This window comes from Canis lupus, chromosome 35 (assembly GCF_003254725.2).
Source record: "Canis lupus dingo isolate Sandy chromosome 35, ASM325472v2, whole genome shotgun sequence".
Lineage (NCBI taxonomy): Eukaryota > Metazoa > Chordata > Mammalia > Carnivora > Canidae > Canis > Canis lupus.
This window is the reverse complement of record NC_064277.1, coordinates 13,105,637-13,111,519: the sequence shown is the minus strand read 5'-3', so window position 1 is coordinate 13,111,519 and position 5,883 is coordinate 13,105,637. Positions and strand designations below refer to the sequence as shown.

At 37.2% G+C, this 5,883-nt stretch overlaps 1 pseudogene; it reads right to left on the bottom strand.

The window, feature by feature from the left end:
* Positions 1-306: 306 nt before the first annotated feature.
* Positions 307-1,029, bottom strand: LOC112659850 (60S ribosomal protein L35-like; annotated as a pseudogene).
* Positions 1,030-5,883: the final 4,854 nt, after the last annotated feature.

Here is a 5,883-nt window from a genome sequence, read left to right as displayed (position 1 = left end):
AAGCCTCTGGCAACCACAAAGCAAAAACCTACAGCAGATACACAAAAGAGAAAGAGAAAGGAATCTAAGCATACCACTACAGAAAAGGATCAAATCACAAAGAAGAGAGCAAGAGAAGAAAGGAACAAAACAGTCCGAAAACACTTAACAAAATAGCAATAAGTCCATACCAATCAATAATTACTTTAAGTGTAAATGGACTAAATTTCCCAATCAAAAGACAGAGTGGCTGAATAAATTAAAACAAACAAGCAAACAAGACCTAACTAACTGTATGCTACCTACAAGAGACTCACTTCAGCTTTAAGGATGCATACAGACTAAAAGTGAAGGAATGCAAAAAATCTTCCATGTAAATGGGAGCCAAAAGAAAGCCAGAGTAGCTATATTTATATCAGACAAAATAGACTTTAAGGCAAAGACTGTAATAGGAGACAAATAAAGTCATTACATAATGACAAAGGTGTCAATCCAATGAGAGGATAAAACATTTGTAAATATTAATGCACTCAATATAGAAGCACCTAAGTATATAAAGCAAATACTAATTGGTATAAAGGGAGAAATAGACAGCAAAACAATAACAACAGGGGACTCTGTGTGTGTGTGTGTGTGTGTGTGTGTGTGTGTTATTAATGCCAGCGCTCAGGCTTTGACCCCATACTTCTGCAGAGGGTACAGCCACTCCTTCCACTGCTGCTTCTTGGTCTCAGATTTTCCTCATGTTTATTTAGCCAGCAGCACATGGTACATGTCTTCTTGGGCCGCAGATCCAGGGGCTTGTACTTCTTACCCTTGTAGAATTTCCTGAGGTTCTATTTCTGCATCTTGTTGATGACAGTGAGAACACGGGCAATGGATTTATAAACAACTCAGATCTTAGAGAGCTTGGAGGGAGGCCACCTGTCACTTTGACGACACACAGCTGGGACAGCTCCACCTTTAGGTCTTCTAGCTGTTTAAGCAGCTCCTCCTGATTCTTGTCGCCGAGATCTCGAGCCTTAATCTTGGACATGTCTGAACAATCCACTGCTGCCGCCACCGGAAAGAAGCCAAGGGAAAGAGCAACAGGGGACTTTAGTACCCAACTTTCTTCATCTAGAGAGAAAATCAATAAGGAACCACCAGACTTAAATGACAAGTTAGTCCAGATAGACTTAACAGTCATGAACGGAACATTCCATTCAAAAGCAGCAGAACACACATTCCTCTCAAGTCCACAAGGAACATTCTCCATGGTAGACCTCACAATAGACCACAAAATAAGTCTCAATAAATTTAAGAAGATTGAAATCATACCACACATTCTTTTCTGACCACAATGATATGAACTAAAAATCAAATACAAGAAGGAAACTGGAAAATTCACAAATATGTGGTAATTAAGCAACATGTTACTAAACAACTAATGAATCAAAGAAGAATCAAAAGAAAAATTTGGGGGGCACCTGGGTGGCTCAGTTGGTTGGGTGTCTGCCTTGGGCTCAGGTCATGATTCTGGGATCCTGGGATTGAGCCCTAAATGGGGCTTCCTGTTCAACGGGGTTTCTGCTTCTCCCTCTGCCCCTCCCCCACCAACTCATGCTTTCTCTCCCTCTCTCTTGAATAAATAAATAAAATCTTAAAAAAAAAAGTAAAGTCCTGAAACAAAGGAAAATGGAAATGCAACACACTAAAGTTTATGGGATGCAGTAAAGCAGTTATAAGGGGGGAGGTTCATAGCAATAAATGCCTATATTAAGAAACAGGAAAGATCTCAAATAAAGAACCTAACTTTATACCCGGAGGAACTAGAAGAGCAAACTAAGTCCAAAGTTAGTAGAAAGATGGAAATACCATAGATCAGAATAAAAATAAATAGAGATTAAAAAGATAACAGAAAAATTCAATGAAACTAAGAGCTGGTTTATTGAAAAGACCAAGAAAATAGACAAACCTTTGGCCAGACTTACCAAGAAGAGAGAGGACACAAAATCAGAAATGAAAAGGGAGACATTACAACTGATACCAAAGAATACAACAGATCATGCAACTACTATGATATATTACATATCAACCAATTGGAAAACCTAGAAGAAACAGATAAACTCCTAAAAATATACAATCCATCAAGACTGAATCATCAAGAAATACAAAATCTGGAGCACCTGGCTGGCTAAGCCAGTGGACTATACAACTCTTGATCTTGGGATTGTAGTTTCCAGCCCCACATTGGGTGTAGAGATTACTTTAAAAAATAAATAAAATCTTAAAAAGAAAAGAAATACAAAATCAGAACACAACAAATAAAGTAAGTAAAGAGGTTGAATTGGTAATTAAAAACCTCCCAACAAACAAAAGTTTATGACCAGATGGTACATTTACTGATGCATTCTACCAAGCATTTAAAGAATAAATACCAATTCATGGGATACCTGAGTAGCTCAGTTAGTTAAGCATCTGACTTCAGTTCAAGTTATGATCTCAGGGTCCTGGGATTGGGTCTTGTGTCCAGCTCCCTGCTCAACAGGAAGTCTGCTTGTCCTCCTCCCTCTTCCTCTGCTCCTTCCCACACTTGTGTTCTATTTCTTTCTCAAAAAAAAAAAAAAAAAAAAAAACTTTAAAAAAAAGAATTAATATCAATCTTCAAACGCTTTCAAAAAAAAAGAGGAGAGAATACCACCAAATTCATTTTATGAGGCCAGCATTATGCTGATACCAAAACCAGACAAGAACACTATGGGAAAAGAAATTACTGGCCAATATCCCTAATGAATATAAATGCAAAAATCTCGAAAAAATATCAACACGCTGAATTCAATGACACATTAAAAAGATCACATACCATGATAAAGTGAAATTTATTCCAGGGATGCAAGGATGGTTCAACATCCACAAGTCAGTCAATGTGAATCACCACATTAACAAAATGAGGGATAGAAATCATGTGATCATCTCAAAAAAGGCAGAAAAAGCATTTGACAAAATTCAATGTCCATTCATAACAAAACTCTCAATAAAGTGAGTATAGAAGGAACATACCTCAGTATGATAAAGGCCACATATGACAAGCCCACTGCTAACATCATACTCACCAGTGAAAAGTTGAAAGCTTTTCCTCAAAGATCAGGAACAAGATGAGAATGCCCATCTATGCCACTCTTATTCAACATAGTACTAGAAGTCTTAGCAAGAGCAATTAGGCAAGAAAAATAAAAGGCATTCAAATCAGAATGAAAGAAATAAATCTATCTCTATTTTTTTAAAGATTTTTATCTATTCATTCATGAGAGACAGAGAGAGAGAGGCAGAGACAGAGGCAGAGGGAGAATCAGGCTCCCTGTGGGAAGCCTGATGTGGGACTCAATCCCAGGACCCCAGGATCACGACCTGAGGCAAAGGCAGACATTCAACCACTGAGCCATCCAGGCATTCCAAAATAAGAACATTTTTCACAAAAATAGAACAATTCTAAAATTTGCATGGAACCACAAAAGACCCCAAATAGCTAAAGCAATCTTGGGAAAGAATAAAGCTGGAGACATCACATTTCCTGATTTCAAACTACATGACAAAGCTATACTAATCAATACAGTATCGTTTTGACATAAAGAGATTCATAGATCAACGGAACAAAGTAGAGAGCTCAGTAATAAACTCACATAAATGTGGTCAATTATATATGACAAAGGAGTCACAAATATAAATGGGGAAAAGATAGTCTTTTCAGTAAATGGTGCTGGGAAAACTGAATAATCACATGCAAAAGAATGAAACTGGACCCCAGTCTTATTCTATGCACACAAATCAACTCAGAATGGATTAAAGACTTGAATGTAAGGCTTGAAATCATAAAACTCCTAAAAGAAAAGTTAGGTGGTAAACTTCTTGACATTAGTTTTGGCAGTGATTTTTTTGGATTTGATGCCAAAAACTAAAGTAACAAAAGCAAAAGTAAACAAGTGGGAGTACATCAAACAAAGGAGCTTTGGTACGGCAAAGGAAACCATCAACAAAATGGAAAGAAAAACCTATGGAATGAGGCAAAAAAAAATCACAAATCATATATGTGATAAAAAAATTAAGATCTAAAATATATAAAAACTCTGATAAATGATGATGATAGATGATAGATGAAAGAAAGATGTAACATAAATGTGTGTATGTGCAGGTACCTGGTGGCACAGTTGGTTTCTGCTCAAGTGATCTGGGGGTTGGGAGATCCAGCTCTACATTGGGCTCTGCACTCAGTGCAGTAGAGTCTGCTTGAGATTCTCTCTCCCTCTCTGCCCCTCCCACTTGTGTGCACTTTATCTCTCTCTCTCAAATAAATAAATAAATCTTTTTAAAAATGCATTTATGGGGACACCTGGGGGCTCAGTGGTTGAACATCTGCCTTTGGTTCAGGTCGTGATCCTGGAGTCCCAGGATCAAGTCCCACATTGGGCTCCCTGCATGGAGCCTGCTTCTCCCTCTGCCTGTGTCTCTGCCTATCTCTCTCTCTGAGTCTCCCATGAATAAATAAATAAAATCTCTTTAAAAAAATGCGTGAATGTATATATGCATATACATACATATTTTTCCTAGTTCTGTCTACTGAAAGATGGGAGCAGCAATACCCAACATCAGTAAACATATTTGCACAAGAAAAGAACAAGATGATCCTGGGACATTTTGTAGTTCCAGAAAGCAAGAACATGCCCCAAGAATGATGGGGACATCAGAAGGACACAAGATTAATAATTATAACTTATTAAATAACACAGGAAATGATAGGAATATAGATTCAAGATATGTATATTTTAAAATATGCATTTATTTTATTTGTAGTGTGTGTGTGTGTGTGTGTGTGTGTGTGTGATACAGAACAGGATATCTAGATAGTTTCTAAATACCACCCCACAAACAATTTATCAAACCTGGTATATACCACCTAATCAAATGATCAAAGTGAATGTCATCAATAATGGGACAGGTAGAAATTATAGGATACAATTACTTCCAAAATTGATCGCCTTTATCCAATTTTGAGGAAACATGAAAGAGACCAAATTGAAGGATATTCTACAAAGGAACTAGACTGTTAATTTCAAAAGTGTCAAGGTCATGAAAGCCATTAAATGATTGAGGAACTCTTCCAGACAGATGGAGACTCAAGAAACTTGATAGCTAAATACTTGGCATAATTGTGACTTTGAGATGTTTGCTATATAATTCACTGTTGGGTCAACTGCATAAACTTTAATGACTCTGGGGATTAGGTGGTAGTGATGTGTCAAGGTAGATTTCCTGATTTTAACTGTCATACTGTGATTTTGTAGGGGAATGTTTTTGTGTGTAGAAATTACATAGTTAAGTTTTGGGGGATAACATCAGATTATCAACTGCTCCTAAGTGGTTTAGAAAAATAGTTACTTGTATAGTATTCCCAACTGCTTTTATACATTCATGATTATTCTAAAATGAAAAGTATTTTTTAAAAGACAAAAAAAGATATTGGATAACAACTCTATTCATAATTCCTCCCCCCACCCCATACTCCAGAAACAACACAAATGTTCATCAAAAGATAAATGGAGGGACGCCTGGGTGGCTCAGCGGTTGAGTGTCTGCCTTTGGCTCAGGGCATGAACCCGTGGTTCCGGGATCAAGTCCTGCATTGGTCTCCCTGCATGGAGCCTTCTTCTTTCTCTGCCTGTGTCTCTGCCTCTCTCTCTGTGTCTCTCATGAGTGGATGAATAAAATCTTAAAAAAAAAAAAAAGAAAGAAAGAAAGAAAAGAAAAGTAAATGGATAACCTTTGGTCCAGCTATACAACTTGTTGCCACTTAGCACAAAGGAATAGATTATTATCACAAGCAACAACTTGGGTGACTCTCTAAAGCATTATATAAAGGCACAAAAC